The sequence below is a fragment of the Aythya marila genome, assembly GCF_965140915.1.
Source record: "Aythya marila genome assembly, contig: HAP1_HAP1_SCAFFOLD_219, whole genome shotgun sequence".
In the NCBI taxonomy this organism is placed as follows: domain Eukaryota; kingdom Metazoa; phylum Chordata; class Aves; order Anseriformes; family Anatidae; genus Aythya; species Aythya marila.
The window spans coordinates 176762-196605 of record NW_028137232.1 but is presented as its reverse complement, the minus strand read 5'-3'; the positions used below and the strand labels follow the sequence as shown (position 1 = coordinate 196605).

Genomic DNA, 19844 nt, shown 5'->3' with positions numbered 1-19844 from the left:
GAGACAAGAGGACAAGGGGAAGGGAAGAGCTACACCACTGTGCTGGTAGGATCACAGCTAAGGTTTACTTTTGTGCTTGCCAGCTATAAAACTAAGTTTGAACTTATCAAGTATCGATTTACTTTGCACAATTAGAACAGTTTGCTTTGTGCCTACCAAGCTGCAATTCACACTGCTCCCTCCCCAAGGAATTCATAAAATCTCCTATTTGCACCTACCTCTCTTCACAGAAAAGTCACTGAGGAGTGAATTCAGATGACTACAGAAGGCTTTGGGGCCAAATGAAAGCCATGGAGTGACCAAGTGCCATCCTCTTCAGTAACCAGCGTAAATAGGTATCCCGGGGACTTACAGCCACTTACCTGTGTTATATTCTTTTTTTCGTTCCAATTTTGGCTTTCTCAACTGCCTACATTAAGAAAGAGGACAGGGCAGAGAAGGGAGAAAAGACTTGTTGTATTAGACCCATCAAGGATGGGAAATTTCACCATGTTTACAAGCCAGTGCTCCATGGTATACAAAGAGAAGCCTGTAGGCCTCACGCAGGATCCACATCCCAAGTCTGTTGCGTGCCATATACACGCGGTTCTGTATGTACCCACATTTCCTAGCTTGCTCGTGTTGAATTCTCAAAATTATGAGCAATAGCACCCAAGTGGAAAAGATACATGTCCTGGTTTCAGTTAGGACAGAGTTAGTTCTCCTCCTAGTAGCGGGTAGGTTGCTATGTTTTGGCTTAGAATGTGTGAAAGGATGTTTAGAAGAGTGCTGATACCACCCCGATGTTTCAATTGCTGCAGAGCAGTACTTACAACAAGCCAAGGACCTTTCGGTGTCTCACTGTCCTACTGGCGATCAGAATCGGCGCACAGCAACAGCTGCGAGGGGACAGACTCAGGATGGCCGACCCCAACTGGCCAAAGAATTCTATGCCTTATGGCAACACGCTGCACCATGGATAGGGCGGGGCAGCCGGGCTGCTAGGGGTTACGCTGGGCACTGGTCAGCGGGTAGTGAGCAACTGCATTGTACATCACTTGTTTTGTACACATTACTAGTAGCAGTACTATCATCATCATCATCATCATCATTATTATTTTCCTGTCTTAATAAACTGTCTTTATCTCAACTCGTGGGCTTCACTTTCCCATTTCTCTCCCCCGTTCCAGAGAGGGAGGTGGGAGGGTTGCAGAAGGGCTGTGTGGTGTTTAGCTGCCGGCCGGGCTAAACCACAAGAACACCTCAAAGGGGTTGGGAAAAAAAAAAAACAGGTTTTTTTAGAAAAGCGGGAGACTTTCACTGAGAAGAGGGACTCTAGTTTTAAGGTACTGGTACGCCATCAGCATGCTCATAGGCCTCTGCTGATTTTAGCCGGAGGTTTATCAGGCCACAACTCACTGCACATGCTTTCTCTCTTGCTTTTCAATCTACAAATCGAACAGAGATTGAACATATAGAAATACAGTACCTTGAAAAGCATCTTCTCTTGATATTTCCCCTCAGTATCGCCATACTTTCTTCAAAGCTGGAGACTGAACACCGCAGGATGCTTTTGCTCATTGATCTTAAACGGTGTCCGTTGAAACATTCAATACTGGGAGAAGAATAATCCTAGGGAAAGAAGGAAACAAGAATATATTTATGTGAACCACGTAGATTCAGATAAAGAAATTCTGCCTCACGCAAGTTTAATTGACCCTCCTGACTTGGTAGTGGGGCAACTAATGGCAGGCAGACACTGAAACGCTGCTGTGCTCAAGAAAAACCTGGAGAGAAAAAAAAAAAAAAAAAAAAAAAAAAAGCTTTCAAAACTAAAGCTTCCCTCTCCCCACCATTTTCTTGTGGATAACTTAAGCTTAATATCCTTGGCAAAAAGATATTGCAGCAAAACCTTTCACATAAACTTAGTGTTTCGTGAAAAACAACAACAAAAACTTTAAATTCAATTGGAATTTTTTTCAATAAATTCAATTGGAATTTAAATTCAAAACTTTAAATTCAATTGAATTTAAATTAAAAAAACTAAACTAATTAATTTAAATTAAAAAAAATTAAATTCAATTGACTGTTCAGAGGAACAGTCAAGCTTGACATTATACATCCTAGAATTAAAATCTAGTTTGAGTTTTTCTCCCATCTCCAGACCTTGCTAAAGATGCTTATTAGGAGCTCTGTCAAAAAAAGTGTAAGGCTTGTTATATCAAAGCTTTGAACCCTTCTTACTGCCCTTGACCTTCTTCACATTGCTGCTCCTACAAGGGTGAGTACTATCATTTTTAGTACGGGAGGGAAGCTGTGATATCCTTGAGTGGGGGGTCGTTCTGTTTACAAAATGAAGTTCCAGTAAGAGTACATCAAATGAACCAACTTTCTTTGAACTTTAATTCATCACTATATTGAATGAATGACCTCTGGATTTCTCTCTCCCATTTGGAAGTCAATTTGAAAACAAAATACCTCTGCCATAAAGAGCCAGGCATCAGAGACACCTGTTGCGCCTCAAGAACAGAGAAGGTATGAACGACAAGAGCAGCTGAATAAAATGCAACTTGCCATTAGAAATGGGTGTACTGGCATCTACAGGTGCCGCTGGCACCTCCTCATTTTCATTACTCTCTTCATCTGGTTTCTCGTCTTCAGTAGCAGGGTTCTGCTGTGGTGACTTGGAGCTGTCGCATGGAGCCACGCTGCAGAGGTGTGACCTTGCAAGAAAGAATAGATACCAAAGATCTTCGTCGTGCATTTTTAGTTACAAATGCAGAGACAAGTCTTCAAATCCTTAGCGTTAAAGCACGTACCTCTTTTCTCACGAGATTCTTTAATTTGTTCACAAAGTCGTCCAAACTCTGTATCCGTTTCGTTCCTCACCATTGAATATGCAGTGTCTTGCAAAACATAGGCGCTGTGACGATCTGAAATTTTACAGACTTTAACTGAATGTTGTCTACCAACTAATGAAACTGTTTTGATCACAGAAAAAAATTGCTTTCTTCATAGGTTGGTTCCGAAAGGTTCTCTCAGTGAATATTTTCAGCATACCATCGAAGTTAATTAAAACAAAAGCACTAGTTCCTTGGGAACACTTATATCACAATTCCATGCCCAAGTAGCAAAATGATAAAATATTTACAGTCTGGACGTCCAAAATCATCTAATCCATCCGAAGTCTATTGTCCGCACACAGCATTTCTCCATCTATACGTTTGACAGATTTTTTAAACTAGGGCTAAAAAGCACATCCTCACCTGTAGATCTTTGATCCGGGTAGTACTCTAAGGCATTGTTACAGATTAGATTGATGTCCTTCAGCTAGTCTCCTGCAGCGAGGTACTGGCACGAGTCAATTTGAGTCAGAACTGTTGAAAGATCCATCGGCTCTTTAATCCTTGTGGCATAGTCAGGTACCTGCAGATCAAATACAAGCATTCAGAGGTTTTCATAACCTTGCACACTGTCTACTAAAATTATTCTGAAAACTTTAAATAAACGACTTCCTAAAAACCCTGAACATTTGCGATGCATCAGAAGACGCTGACATTAACCAGTTTGCTTCTCAAAAATGGAAGGGCTCTTTCATTTTTCATTAGAGCGGCTAGGAGAGGACAACAAGAAGTAGGGAGGTCAGAAGCATGTGCATGGTAGAGAAGAAACACTGAGGGTGGGAGATTCATTTCACTTTGCTTCAGAAAATCACAACAGTGAAAGCTGAGCAAGCCATCCGGCATTCTCTTCGTTGTCGACATTGAGGAAAAGGTGCATGAATTGCACCTGTGAAGCACCTATTGCAGGCATCTACTTTAGAATGAGATAACTGGGCCCTGAGGTGCTCATTTCTTCCCTCAGACCAGAAGAGGAGACTAATGACCAGTTCAGATGAGGACATATGTATCTGTCTAGATTTTTCACAGCTCAAGAACCTAGGAGAAAAGGGGAAGAAAAGCCAGTGGATGCCCACAAGAAGAGGACTTTGCTGATCCGCAGGTATATTCAAGTTACATCTGTCTTTGAAATATACGCCCCTAGTTTAGGCTTATCTCATAAATTAAGGAGAAAAAGGCATCTAAGCAGCCAATTGGAGGAAAAAGAAAACACACTGCACTTATGGTTGATTCCTATTGAGGAGTTCCAGATGAAACAGAGAACAGGATCTCAAAACTTAGTTTTACAAACTGCTGCTCTTATTCCTGTTCCCACAGGAACTGACAGTCCAATAAAGGGCTTCAGACTTCATTAAAGTAGTCCTGTAAATACTGTTTGTAATTATAAGGAAAGATCTCTGTGCTTTTCAGTGCTGTGACACGCCTACGTATCAAAGCCTTTTCACGAGCAAACTGTGTTGGCATTTGGACTGGCTTTTTAGAATGAAACCAGGGCTTTCAGCGAATAATCCCATAAGACACATTTGAGAGTCAGCAGAAGTAAAAGCACTGCCTCTGCTTCTTGCAAAATCCTTACAGTGCAGCCCTAAAAACAAAGTTGAACCTCACCCAAAACGCTGAGAAATACGAACACTGAGAAGTTACAGACACACACAGATCAGCACTACTTTACCTTCTGTGGGTCAACGGGCTTTGCAAATTCCCTGAAATGTCTGTCAGTGGCAAGTCTGTGAGTAACGTCCCTCAAGAAAATTCTAAGGTCACGCAAGGTATCCTCCTCTTCCTCCTCCAACATCCCTACTTTTGTGGGGATCACTCTTGTGGCTTCTGAGGCTCAGCTGGTGGTGCTACAGGCACGACTTCCAATGTCCAATCAACTTCAATTCATCAGGAAAAATTAGCCAATTTACAGTACTCAAATACAAGCATATGACAAATTACTGACAGAAAATGACCACCAAAGCAAAGCCCAAAGAGCTAGTAACTTCGATAGGAAAGTTTTAGATGTACTTCTCATATCCTCCTCACCTCTTTTCTTTACAGGAGGCTTAGCCACTTCATTTAGAATTAGGTCCTCAAAAAAAGATGCTCTCTCTGCCCTACCAGGCAACTCAATATTGCACACTTCTCCAAATTCCTTATTAAATAATTTTTGGATCTAAAGCAGAAGGACGAGAGACATTTCAGATTTAAGGCCACAAAAAACTCATCTTCTATTCCAAAAAGACGAGTACCTTTTCAAATTAAGAATAACCTGAAGAACACAAACTGAAAAAAGTTATCTTCCTGGCCTTAAAAGGCTACATTTTCACAGGCTGGCACGGCAAATTCAAATATCACCTTTAAGAATCACCTATAGAATTAATGCTCGGTGAAGGGATTGTACGCTACACTGATAAAGTAATGGCTTTCACCACATCCAACAGCGCCTCCTTTGTATTTACTTGCCTTGCTGCAGCCTTTACTTAGAACCTTTATGGCTATAGAGGGAAGAGAAAGGCTTCAGCAGACAAGTGAGGGCTTTTTGCTGAGTTTTTATTTCTCTCCCAAAAGGTGTCTGAAGTAGCTAGTACCTCTACGTCTTCCTCCATTTTCAAGTTCTAGTATTAAAAGGTAGGTAAGGAATTTCACTACTTATTTTAGAAGGAATTTACAGCCTGTACAAAAACTTCTGTGGGAACTCAAGCACTTTCAAAGCAGTTGATAATAAACACGTCTAGGTAAGACCCGTTCTCTTCCCCCAATGACTGAGACCAAATCATCAGAATGACAACAGCGTGGTCCTGTTTTGGGCACCTTCCCTTAATGTAAACTCTCAGAAGTCAATGAAGTTCTGCACGTACTTTTACTACAGTTTATTTAGGATTACAACTAGAATTCGATTCCAAAGTTACTTTAGCAGAAATTGGAACTCAGCTTTCCAGCTTGGAAAGCTTTGGCCTATATGAAGAAAGAAACTGATTTATTTATTTATTTTTTTAATCAAAGTGTTTCAATTCTCTACTAAATTGCATTATTAGCAGTTTACCCAACATAGCATGGAATGGCAGACTGTCAGAAGAAATCTCTTCAGTAAGAACATCCTCTTGTCATTTCAAGCACTTCATATTCTTGACTGAACCACTTTGTAGCCACCAGAATTATTGTATTAATTTATTATTTGCATGTGTGAGAAGGGGGTGAAAGTCACTTGCTTGATTCAGAAAAAACCTGAAGCAGATGCTTTCACAGTATTCTTTTTCTCTAAGCAAATTTTAAGTGATTTGTTAGGGTGCCTGAGTAATAACAGCATGCATTTAAGAAAGCACAGCATTTTGATGCTGAAAGCATATATAAATTACAAGACACTGAAGAAATAGTAAGAAAAGTATTGACAAATACCTCTTCTGGGAGATCTGAGTGACGTACATCAGACGTAGCAAGCAGCAAAACTGGCGAAAATGCTGGAATGTTACGTAGTAGAGTTAGAAAAGTAAGTTTCAAGGCAGGTCCAGCGTTGTCCCACCATAAATGGATATCTGGGACATAAATTGTGCTTGGTGCTGTCTTCTGAGCATTTCGGATCAGCTAGTGAAAAGGAAAGCTTGGGTAAGAAAACTAAAACACGTACAAGAACCTCTTAATACATAGCTACATAGCCATCTGACTGCCCCATGAAATGAAACTGCGTGAACAGAGTGGCAAGCATCCTTTCACATAAGGAATTTCTCTGTGCACCCTTTCAGATTATCAGTATTCAGAGAACTCTAGTCAGAAGATGGGAAGGATATATTCAGGCAGTGGCTAGACACCGTAACTATATGGCCACAGCCACAATCATCGCATAACAAAGAAAGGAAATGTCCCTCTTAAGGGACACATCAGTATTCAGTCGTGTAACATGTCTGTCCTTACTTGTATGGCTCTCAAATGTTTCCACTAAAGGTAAAAATATTTTAAGGTAGTGATGCCAAACAAGAAAATGGATTTCCTGCCTAAAAGTAAAAACACCAAATCTGTTCATTTTTTCTAGTTAAAACCACATCACCGTGCAAATGAAGTGTTTTCTGAATGTTAATGCTTTTATTGCACATACTGCAACAGCACAAGTTGTGTATGTCCGTGCGAAAACAAAATAAACAGAAGCCCCAAACCTTGGTTGCCTTACTAATATAATTTAGAAGAAGGCTACAAAAAGTAGCCGACATGCAGTCTGATACAGAGCCATCTACTGGGAGCACACAGTCTTAGGAGGCAATGAGAACTACTTTCTGGATCCCAGTGACATGAGCAGCATTTCTTTCCACAAAGAGATGTTTATTAGCAACACCGCCCAGCTTCCTGAGCTGCTAGCAACAGCCTCACTGTAAAACTGGGTATGGAAAATGTCGACATGTACAACATCCAGATTGTTTGTGGTGCTGTCTAAAAGAAAAGGGCATTTTCAGACAGAAGCAAACATCCCAGCACATTAAAACAAGGCCACCTCCATTACCAATGAATTTTGCTCACCTTACTTGCAACTCCATTGATCCTTTACATACAGTCAGTGAATCCGATGAGAAGAAAAAGAAAAAAGGTACCTGTCCACAGATTTCTTCTGGCGATGCAACGTTTGTAAGCAGAACAGAAAGGTCCAGGGTGTGAACGGGAAATTTCTCCAAAGCGTGCAACACCGCGGGTGCCACGTAAGAAACCTGGCCGTACCCTTCTTTTTTACTATTAGCAGACGGGGCTGGCATGATGTTGGTTCACAGAAAGCACTCCTAGAACAGGAGTTAAGAAAACAAGTTTATAAATGAGGTGCTGAATAGACACACAGATGTTCCAAGTAATTTTCCTATAGACTTTCTTTTCCCTCCCCAAATAATCCAAATGGCAGCGGTACATTAAATACATGTAAGATTTCCAGTTAAGTTATTCAGTCATTCCAATTGTTTCACCTTCTTCCCTTGTGTTTCCTATTCTTTACTAAACCAAGACTGCAAATTAATATCCCTGCAATCTTGCTTTACTTTATTATAAATTTATTATTTATTATATATTTATTATTTACTTTATTATAAATTTATTTTTATTTAAAAATAAATTGGTGAGGAGCATTTGTTTCCCCACTACAATCAGGCTGTACCTCTGCTGGCTTAAATCAAAGATGCTAGAGACTTAGCCTTGCTCTAAAGCACAGAAAATCTTCTGGACAGCACAGCAATAGAAACTGAGAAAAATAACTGATCCAGCTGTGACAACATGATCTAACTTTCCAACTGTGGGCTTGCATGACTTCCATACTAAAATATCACAAGATTAACACAACTCGGTGGCTTAACAAATAAAGACACCATTCAATTTTCTCTCAAGGTGTTTTAACAAGCCCTTTCTCAGTTTTCTTTCTGCTACATAATTCACTACTGGTTTAACAATCCTGGAAAACAGAAGGGCAAAAGGTGGCAACACAAACCCATAAAGCTGGGGTATTTTTAGCTAAAAGGACAGACTGCACATTTATGTGGTCTTGAGTCTTTCAAAGAATGCCATGGATTAAGTCAACGTGTTCTGGTAGTCTACGGATCACTTTGGCTTACGAAGAGAAGCCTGGCCTTTTCAATTTGGTCATTCAGAGCAACTTCATTACAACTTTAGTCCCTCCACCCTTTCTTCTTGTGAATACCAAGCACCCCTTCAACACACAAACTTGATGTTGCCCCTTCCTCTACCACCCCTCGCACTTTTAACAGCTGGAACTGTTTACAAAGACTCAGCAGACCTGAGAATTTAAACGTAACAGGGATCTATCTTTCTTTACCTGCTGAAACAGAGGCAATTTTTCTCTGGTCCGTCAGGCATTCCATCTTTTAATTCATCTCCAGAAACCAAGGATGCATCGTCATCACTGTCAAACATATCATCTTGTAAAATAGGATTGAAATGGTCTGAAAGGCAAAAGAGGTTTGTTAACTTTCCTGAATAGCCTTTGTCTCTTTCTCTTCCATTAATACAGCTTCTAAATCAGTGCCAAAACCCTTTCTTCATTTGAGAGCACACACTGAAAGCTATTTCCTAGAGTTCAGCCCACCACAGATCTAAGGAGATGGAACAAGGCCCTACAAAGCTGTACTAAGTCCCACTGATGTGTACGTGTAAGGTACGCTACTCTTGGTGATTTTTTTCTCCCCCTTAGAATAAAGGAGATTACGAACAATTTCTGCAGTTGCTAAATAGCTAAAATAAAACAAAAACAAACAAGACCATTTCTTTCTGGAGGAGGTTCCCACAATGAAAGCATGGGGATAAAGGATGTGATGGCCACAGAATTCCATTCATCTAGTAAATATCAATGCTAATTGATCTCACGTGTATAGTACGATCCACAAACATTTAAATTAGGAGACTGGTTAAAAATGATGATAGCTAAAACAATATTTAGCTTAGACCAGTTATACTTGTATCCTGGTCCTGACATTCTTCAGAAAGGAATTAGAAACATTGACCTAGAAATGCTTCCCCTCCAAAGATCTGAGTTTTGATTTTTTAAAGAAAAATAGGTGCCTTATACTTCAAACCTCAAGTCAACCTCTACAAATGCTAATTATCTTAGCTGCCCTCAGAAGCAGGATGCTTCAGTAGAGAACGCATCGTCCTTTACTGTGTTTTGAGTCATTCAGAGCTTCCATTTGGCATTTCAGTTTCGAATCCACAATAAAACCTATGCGTTGTATTCCAGACTTGCCCAAAAAAAAGACATGCACATGGAAATAATAAAATTCTACCACCATTATGTCTGAAAGGTTTAAGTTGATTGCACAAACCGCAAGTTTTTGCTTTAGCAGAATTATAAAGAAGTGGATGCTGTGGTTATACCTTGCTGTCGGTCCTTCTTTAGCGCAAGCTGTGCATGCGGGAAGATCTTCTGCACAACTTGTAAAATATTCTCTACTGATCTTTTAAAAAGTGGCTTGAAAATGGGTGATAGTGCTTATACGGGTGAAGCCTTGATCCGGTTTGAAGCTGGAACAACCTTCTTCATAGCCATGAAAAAGTCCTTTGCTTTTATTTTAATAGAATTAACGTCTAGTAGCAACTTCTCCCTACTTGCATAAATCTGAGGATAGCATCGGCGTAGAGAGCACAGCACAGCTTCAGTACATAAAGATTTGATATCTGCACCACAGTATCCTAACAAACAAAAATCAAACGTTACATCGGTCAAGGCCCAGGTTTACAACATGCAACATTTAAAGAATTTGTAATGCCAAAACCAAACAGCTTAACAGGGAATTCAAAGTGCTACCGCTCTGCAGGGGTGTTTCATGTTGCTCACTGCCTGATATCCTGCGCTTATGCAGCTGAAGCAGACTCCTCATCAAAAACTATACTCTTGAGGAAGATGCCCCAGAACCATTTAATGTTCTCAGACAACAAGAGGAACGATAACAAAGAGTAAATAGATGAAAGCATCTCACTCAGATTGCTATGAAGGTGTGCCAGCTGCCTCGTTGACTAGTTGTGCAGCAAGGCACAAGAGCATGGGTACTGCCTGGTACAAGCTAAGGTTCTTTACAACTTGGTCACAAGCAAGAATCCGTTTCTGTTTCAGTCTTACCAATGCATTTCTCAGCTAGTTCATCAAGCAACATGTCCGGTGGCTGAGGGGTCCAGTCACAAGTATGAATCTTGAAAATTTCTTTTCCAACCCTGAAGCAAAATCATTGCATTTTAGCTTGTCCCAAGTTTTCCTTAAAAATACCAACAAGAAACAAACAAACCAAAAGGCAAACAAACAGACAAAAAAAACAGTCCTCCCTCAAAACCCCTCATCTACTAATACACTTTTCTTACTTGCTCAACTTTCAAGTATTTTACAGTTATTTAATATACACTCTGCATTGTCAACCAGGAAATTGAATAGTTCTTATTTGTTATACTGAACTTTTTCTAGGAACCTACAGTGAAAGAAAAGGCATTTATAGCTTCAATAACAAGTTTCCAAACTACGAGACCTAAGGACCCAGAGGAAAATACTGTAATGAAAAATTTATCCAGAAACATTTCTTTGCTGTCCAAAAAACTTCTCTAAAACTTAGCAAGCTTTCATTGGGACAGTCTCATTACTTCATCACATTTGCTTTCCAGCCAGTAAATTCACAGAAAGCACTTCTGGCACAATGCTTCCAATTGCTACAATTACTATAAAGAAGAAAAGAATTATGACTCAAACTACTACCACTGATCCGGGGCACAATCAAATGCAAACACGTCCACTATTCACTCATAAGGGAAGGATTGAGACCAAAAACACAACTTCATGATGAAAGCGCCCAAGTGGACTAAATAATTAAGCAAACAGGTACAACTTTGGGAATTAAAGGTTTGATTATAGAACTAACTACTTGGTGGTATCATCCTGACCATATATATCCAGTACCAGATTTGCCCTCCATGGAACAACGCAGTGTCTCCACGTGTCACTCTTTTGTTCAAGTTGTCAATTATTTTTTTTTCCTATAAAGTTGGACTTTGCCATGGTAGCACTAACGTTGAATTTAAGTTCTCACCTCTTAATTTGGCAAGTTGAAGAGGAACTGTCTGCCAAAGCGTCCTGGTCTTCGTAAAGCAGGATCTATAGAATCCAGTCTGTTGGTAGCTCCGATTACCACGATCTCCCCTCTGTTATCTATGCCATCCATAAGCGTCTGAAGAGTTGAAACAATGGAACTAATAGAAAAATATAATTTTTACTTACTGGTTCAGTAAATTTTGATACATTCCACATGACTTTTTTGATGCCGGAATAACCTTCTTCCTAGTGGTCATTCAAAACTGGGAAAAAAATAGTCTACCAAGTCGGGGTTTTTTTGATTTGATAATAAATCTGCAGACTGTTAAGTCATCAAGCACTTCAAGACTGTTTGAAATAATCTCTACGTTAATATAAAAGGAGTACTGCACACTTCTGCTCAGGAAGAAAATCACGGAAAATGTCAACTTTGATTTTAGATGTTGAATTTGTTGCAGTGAGATCTTCCTCATCGCACGATTCTATTTGGATTTAAACCATATTATCTATGGAGAGACCAAGATTAGGACAAGAACAGCACAGAGTTCAGCATGAAGCCAATCAGGAGCTCAAGTTTGTATTCTTTGTATTCAACTTTACCCTTCTCTTGCTGGAAGGACCTGCTTTTTGACTCTCCTTCTCTTCACTAGGAGCATGTTCCCTCTTGCATTCGTAATGCTCTTTCTCAGTGGTTTTAGTCTTGTCCTTTGTATCTTGGCATCTCTCTGTAACAGCTGAGGAGGAAAGGTTTTTAGAGCTACATTCAGTGTCAGACTTGAGAGAGGAAGTTTGCCGCAATTTCTCACCAGGCTCACAAGACTCTTTGCCGGACAAAACGGTTTCTTTTGAAATGAGGTCACGTTGTTTTGATCTTCTTGGTTTCTCCTTGTCTCCACGGTCATCACATTGGTACTGGGCGAGGTATTCATCATTCCCAGGAGATTTCGGAGGGTCCACGACACTGCACAAAATAAAAACCCATTTCTCACTTCTGCTGAAGGACATGAATATTAAGAGTAAAACCTTCCAACGTCGAACAAACAAACAAAAACCTCCGAACTACAGGAACCCTCGCAAAGATATGCCATTTAGAAACCTCTCCTGTGATTAGGACACCTTCTTCAGCTCCCAGAGAAAGTGCTTTTGCCCCTCTTGCTTCTGAAGCCATTGCACTAAAAAAGCAAACGCATCTGTCTCCCTCCACATGCTGCTCTGAATAAGAGCCAGAATATTCAAAGCCACTCTATTTGTTCTCCCCATATAGCCGAAAAAACACCAGTTGAAAGAGTTTTCTACCTCTCTCCACGAATTTACATCCACATATCCTATGACTGCAAAAATAGAAGGAGGGGCTCAGGAGAAACAGCCAGTGCTGGAAATGAAAAAAAGCAGCCTGTTTCTTCAGAGTCTTAAGCCTATGCTACTAGGAACAAAACAAAACAAAACAAAACAAAACAAGAGGAGAGGAGAACAACAGCGGGAAATTTACCTATTCTCCAGGTGTTCAATTGCAAAGCCTCCTCTGGAGGATCAACAGTTGTGAATTCAGTGTGCTTACGAGAAATCAGATCTACATCTGAACCACAACTACTTCAGTAGTATCACGAACTTCTGTTACTCTGAAGAAGCAGTCAGCACCGTTTCTATGTTAGGAAAGAGCTGAACAGAGTCTGTTATTCACATCAAGTAGTCAGGCAGGTTTCTTTAGGAAGGCTGGGTTTCACTAGAACATTACTAGCCTGTAAGCCTCATGGCATCACCTTCCACCTTGACTGCTGAACCTCCTTGCTCCCTACTATCTTCTTTGCCAAGATACAGCTGTCCACATTTACTTTTCCTACTTGGCTGGACTGAATTTAAGAAGATCTTGCATCTAAGAAAGGGAACAAAAGCTGCTGCCCAGCAGCGTCTGGCTCAGGGAGGAGTGAGAAAGCTCTGTGCAGTCCCCAAGGTCCGTGCAGCAGGAGGCAGGAGGTGCTCCAGGCTCACAGCAGCAGTTCCCCTGCGGCCTGTGCAGGGAGAGGCCCCTGGTGGAGCAGGCTGTGCCCCTGGTGGAGCAGGCTGTCCCCCTGCAGCCCATGGGTCCCCCGTGGAGCAGATCTCCACGCTGCAGCCCCCCTGCGGGTGGAGGAGCCCCCGGTGGAGCAGGTGGCTGTGGCCTGGAGGAGGCCGCGGCCTGTGGAGAGCCCCCGCAGGAGCAGGCCCCGGGCTGGACTGGAACAGGCTGTGCTGAGCCTGCTTTGCCCGTGACGCTCCTTGTGGAGTGATCTCCCTGTCCTTCTGGCAGCCCTTGAGCCCTTGCCAGCCTCTTTTCTCCCCATGGCGTTGGAGGAGGGGCAGGGAGAGAGCGCTTGTGCTGGAGCTCGGCTGCCCAGCTGAGGAAAACCACCACGGCTCTGTCTTGCCGCTGCTGCAGCACGCTGGTAGCAGCCAGCACCGTCTGTTCTTCGAGCCTCAGCAAGCCCACAGCATCTTCCGTGAAGGGATCCCTTTCCTTCACGCCTGACAGGCGCCGCCTCCAGAGGCTGAGGGCTTGTGCCCCGTTTGCAAGCGCTTTCTCAGTGCCCCCTTCCCCAGAGACGGATCCCAGCTGCTTGGCTTCACTGCCCTCTGCTGCCAGGCTCCCGCAGCTGCTATCCCAGCAGCGCAGCGAACATGCGGATAGAAGGCTGCATCATCGTGAGTATCCGCACGTTCCCATGTTACATCTTTCATTTTCCCTCATTCACAATCGTGTTTTTTGGTCAAGAAAAGTTATCACAAGGAAAAAAAGAATTGTACTTCTCTAATAAGTAGTCTTTGTTGTCCGGCCAGTATCAGTAAAAATCCCTGCTCGCCGGTAACTAGAGCCCTTCATAGACCAGCGGGGGGCAGGGGAAAGGCCTCCTGCCCGGCCGGGCTCCCCTCTGCTGCCCTGAGGGGGAGCAGGCCGTGTCTCAGGCCCTGTGGGTCGGGGTGCCCTTAGGGGAGGGGGGGGGGTGAAGGCTGCAGGGCCTGGAGGCAGGGCTGGGGGCTGGGGTGTTCCCTCCCCCAGTATCAGCCCCTTCTGGGCCCTGTGAGACGCGGAGCTGCTGCCCGGGGTTAGGCCCAAGGTCTCCTGTCAGGCCCGGGGCCGCCCTTCCCCTCGCCCTACCCTTCCCTCCCGCTCCTGAACCCTTCGTCAGGCCTTGCTGGGCCCTCTGTCCGGCTGTCTGTCTGTCCGTGCATCTGACCCTCTGGCCATCTGTCCCACCACCCTGCCCCGTCCCTGCCCTCTCCCTAAGGAAGCAAAGAGTCCCCGGGCTGCCTTCATGGGGGGGGTAGGGGGGAGAGGGGAGGTTCTGCTGAGAAAAAAATGAAAGATTTCCCCCTTAACGGGCGCCTTGCGAGTTCTTTCGAGTTCCAACCTTCTGCCTTCCTTCCGTAGCAGTGCCTCTAAGGGGTGCGCTGTAAGGCAGCCCTCATCTGGCGCGTTGCTCCTCCGTTCCCCCAAGGAACTGCCTTCAGGATCTGACTAACTCTGGATGCACCCGGTTGTCGCCTTAATTTCTCCTTTAGCTTGCTGAAAACAAGCCGGTTGGGTGACCTTTTGCGTTTCTCGCTTAAAATTTGGATCGAGGAGGTCTGTGTTTCCTTACGCTGATGTCCACGCTGAAGGTGCAGAAGGGTTCCGTGCTGTTGCTTGGGTCAGCCTTGTTGCCAGGTTTGGAATGTTTAGCCTACCGGTGCTTCGGTGCTGTTGGGCTGCACTCAGAGTGTGAGCTCTGGGCGTTATTTCTCAAATACTGCGTTATTTGAGCGTACAGACCCGAGATATTCTGCGGAGAGGTGATTTAAGGCACGTCAGAACCACCGCTGCGGCGTGTGCCAGCGTCGGACGCCCGTTCGAGTGATCGGGCGGAGCAGGTGAGTTGAATTTGGTGCTGGGTGGCGAGGTGGTGTTGGGGGAAGAGCTAGGCTAAGGAGAGCTTCCTCTTGCTCTGCCCCTTCCCATCTCAAATGGCCGCTTCCTGGGGAGATGGGTTCGTTGGGAGGTTAACTACAACGTTACAGTGAGGATGAGGAATCACCTTTAGTCCCGTAGGTATTTGCTGCCAGGCCGCAGCGTTGATTTCAGAAATTGTATTTAAAAAAGGGAAAAGAAAGGAAAGATGTATTCTTTAACATACTCTCTTTTCTCGGAGAGTAGATGGAGGAGCTTCAGCCGTGCCCTTCCTCCGGAAACGATTCCCAGTGTCTGCTCAGACACTGAGGAGGAAAATGGAGGAGAGCCACCCGATAGAAATAAAGGAAAGAAGGGGTCATGGATTCAGGGAAAAGCACTACTTAAAAAATTGGTGCTCTCTAAAAACGGGTTAAGGGTTTGGGACCTGCAGGTGCTGCCTACACCTGTGTGCGTTGCAGTCGTGCCTGTTGCCACTGAGCAAAACGGGGAGAGCTGCTTTGTCGAACGCGGCGTGTTAAAGCACGTGCCACTGCCTGGAAGAAAAGCACGGACTTCCCTCGTGTGGGCCTTCTTCCCTAGCGATCTGTGGTTTACCTGATGGTTTCCCATAAGCTGAGAATGTTTAAAAGAAAAAAAAAAAAAAAACAAAAATCAAAAACCAACACCAACGTTGAGAGTGGTGAAGCAGATCCTCACGTGGGGACTCAGAATCAGCGGTGACATCACCATGCGAAGCATTGTGTGTGCTTCGGGTTGGGGCTGCTGCGAGCCTCGCAGCGGGGAGGGAGAGCGGATCCGGGGTGCCTCTGTGTCAGCCCTCTGCCCTGGTGGCTTTGTGAGCACTGAGAGTTTGACTCCTGTGTTCCCAGCTTTCGCTTCCGCACCTGCGGTGTGGCAGAGCCAGCGAGCTGCTTGCTCAGCTGGAGGAGGAAGAGGAGTGACCTCAACATTGCCGAGGTAAAGCACAATTATTGAAAAGATTTGGCAAAGATGTGGGTTGTACCAGCGCGGCTGCTGCAGCTGCAGCAGATCCTGGAGCATTGGAGAAGATAGAGAGGGTTTTCTTCATGAAAAGAATGCTGTTAAAAGTGTTTTCATGCCAGAAATTAGGATAAACGCCTCTGTTGTTTGACATCCTCTATTGAGCTGGCACATTGGCATTACAGCGTACCTGGCACGCTGTTTGTATTAAAAAAAAAAAGGTATTTTATTCAGGGCAGGCCAGAAACCTGCCTTGGCACTTGCACATCGCAGCAATGCTTACAGACCCTGCATCCTGGCTGCCAGGCCAGGATCTAAATCCGATGGTGCTGTTGGTAAACTGAAGCTCAGGAAGCGCTTCTGGGTTTTTTTGTCCTTCCATGTGAATTTTTACCCTGTGAAGATGGTGTATTAAGCTATTTTCGTAACAACAAATAGGTTTAAAAGCAGTTTCAGTTTAACATCTACACGCTTGGGTGTTATTAACAGAGCTTTGTATACTGAGCTGGTGCTTGGTAGGAGAAAAAACATCAATCTTACCTGGGAAACCTGGACCCCCTCAGCTACATACTGCTATGAGGAAACTCAGATGTAAGAACACACTTAAATAACACCTCACCAGAGCTGTTGTGCTCCTGACCACCAAAGGCACCTTTTTCCAACACCGTCGTACTGGAAGTTGATGCAGCTGGTTCCATCCGTAACGTGTGACTGTACAGTGCTGTAAAAGAACTATTTTTTCACAGCTTTGGAGAAAGTGAAGCAGAGAAAACCACGCATAACCACTGATACCTGGACCCCAAACTGCCACAGGCTGACGGTGATGCCCACTGGATATCTCCTGATACCCTGCTGCCTTCTGACTGCTCCAGCAGAAGTCCTGTTTTAATTAGCCAGCAGGTCCCTCTGAGGGAGGGACTTTGCTAAAACTCCTGCCGTAGGAAGTATCCTACGGGAGCCAAGTTGCTAAACCGATGTGTGGTTTTCCCTTAACCCCCTCACCCCTGACTTTCCAGCTCCTGACAGCACTGCCCACGTGTGCAGTGTCACCGTGTGCCATCTAGGTGCCAGCTGCCATGGTTTATATATTGTAAAATTAGTGATTTGGGACTCGTGAGCACTGAGGAGAGGCTAGCAATTGCTTAAGAGCTTTCCTTGTGTCGCTCTGGGGCAGGGAGATGGGTGAAACATCTTAGGCTTGAAAGTGATTCCCTGCAGAGTGACGTGCTCAGATCTGCACAACAGATCTGTCGTTTTGGTCACCTTATTAGATCCCTGCTTGAGAGGTTGCTTGCAAGAATCGATTCGTCTTCACCTTGATGTGTCAAGCTAAAGACAAATCTGTGCCGAAGCACTGTTTGATCAGACGAGTGCCTCAGTTCAGGATTGTTCTTTGACAGCTACAGAAACAGCAGGACGATCAGCGCCTTCAGGAACAGATGAATTTGATCTTGAGGCTGTCGTAAAACAGGTCCCTGAAGTCTGAAGACTCTTCAAATAGTTTGGGCCAGCAAGGAGCAGCTGTACGTGGCGGCTGCGGTAACTTGGGGCTCCGAGTCTCAGAGAGCGTGGTGAAAGGTGACCCCCAGCTGGCTGCTGGAGGAAGCTGAGGCAGCGTTCAGCTCTAACCTTTGCCTTCTTGGCTGGCATCTTTGCACTCCTGCTGTCAGTGGGTGTTGAGTGTCCTTCCCGGCAGCCTCAGAACGTGCCCTCAGATGTAGGCAGCATTTAGCAGCTAGAATTCCCTCAAATAGAAAGAGTACAAATGATGCGTTTTCTGCTTTTGCTTTGGAACTCTTAGCTTGAGGTTTTCCTGCAGGCCATGAGGTTTCTTGCAGCAGCAGGGATGAGTTGTGTTAGCAAGAGGCTGTTCTGTGCTTCGACTGTGGGAAGATGAATGGTTACGTGTGCACCGTTAAATATAACTTGACACCTAGCACACCGCACTTGCAGCCTGTGGGGTGCTTTAACAAGCAGGTAAATCAGCAGAGGCTGTTTTGCAGCCGGGGTGATGCTGGGTGATTAAAAAGCAGGGGCAGAACAAGGAGTTTCTAGTGTTTGTTCTTGCTTGTCATCCGACTCTCCACTTCCACTGTTCTTTAAAAAAAACAAAAACAAACAAACAAACAAATAAAAAAAAAAACAAGCAAGGGGTAAGCATCTTAATATCTTTATTATAAATGGAAGGCACAAAAGAGGCCAGCAACAGAGACTGTCCAAGAGAAATGCTTTGTGCTTTATAAACAAACAAGGAAGTACCCTTAGGTGGGTGTGATAATCCTCCTCTAATGCGTTTTTGGGGTGCAAAAATAGATTTGTTCCTTTCTTGCTCTTCTCTGCAGGACAAAGGCAGAATAGGCACTGCAAAGTTAGACCAGGGAGGTCAGTTTGTTCCGTACTGAGAAAGACAAGCCTGTAAAACAAACTAGACAGATTTTCTTTGTAGTATTCATCTTCCTTCAGCAAAGGCAAAGCTTATGACACTTGTTGGTGTGTATTTCCAGACCCCCAGCTACTGGCACTGTAGCGCATCTCTAATTCTTTGGTACAAAAGGTTCAAAATCTCTTAATGCAAAAATTTTACCAGCACCCTGGAGCAAAAAAAAAAGAAATCTAAAACCCTTACCAACTTCTATTACAGACCTGCTGAGTGCACCAGAGTTACTCATTTTTATTCAGGCTTTCAGGGGCAACTTCAGTTGGTTTAGCGCTTGGATTGCTATGTTGGCAGATGTCAGTTTAAAAAAAAAAAAAGCTTTTGAGGTCCTTTTTAAAATGAGACTGCTTTTTTGGAATTTGGAATACTGCAAGGTATCGTTGGTTTTGCTTTCTTCCCATTCCTTAGACCAGATCCATTCAGATTCTGAACAGCGTTCCCGGTGTGTTCAGGAAAATGGAAGGCAACAAGCAAAATGATGAGCTCCTTGGGCAGTCAAAAGAGCTAAATCTGGAGAGTGTTTTGAGTCAAACTTCCATGCTAAGGAGCACCAGTAATTGTTAGAAGTAGCTGCAGAGGAACCTGCATGGCACTGGGTGTGTTTCTGAAGGTGCTAAAGGTCCGAAGTGACGATTCCTATCCATACTAAAGAAGAGAAGGAAACCTTGCACTTAACTACTGTTTTTATTCCCTTTGTCCAGCAGTCAAAAGCAGTAACTAATATGAGAACCCAACTTTTCCTCTCTTTATTTTAGATTTGGGAAAATTCCCTGCCAAAACAATATTTCCTGGAAAATTCACTAGTGTTTGTGTGAGTAAAAGCTTCCAACCTTTTATTATTAATTTGTAAGAACTATTTCATCCACTTTTGTCCAGAAGAGTCAGAAATAATTTGCACAGAAATGTGCAGCGTTTTAATGAAAGGATTCAGAATCACTCTGAATTGAACTTTATCTGGTCTGGTTGCAGGTTTTGTGACATTTAGTGTCTTTAAAAAAAAAAAAAATCAAAATTTCTGACTTCATATCAGAAAAAAAGAAAAAAAAATGCTTGTGGCGAAATAAAATCTGTTGCAGCTCTGCTCATCGA

General features: G+C 43.6%; 1 pseudogene across 1 annotated transcript in view; it reads right to left on the bottom strand.

Moving 5' to 3' along the window:
- Positions 1-14635, bottom strand: part of LOC309890993 (ATPase family AAA domain-containing protein 2B-like) — a 34654-nt pseudogene extending 20019 nt beyond the window's left edge. Inside the window, exons 1-4 of the transcript in view lie at positions 14625-14635; positions 11411-11570; positions 10459-10550; positions 9717-10031 (exon numbers count right to left, since the gene is read on the bottom strand). The product of the transcript in view is annotated as an ATPase family AAA domain-containing protein 2B-like (transcript). The remainder of the gene's footprint in view (positions 1-9716; positions 10032-10458; positions 10551-11410; positions 11571-14624) is intronic.
- Positions 14636-19844: the final 5209 nt, after the last annotated feature.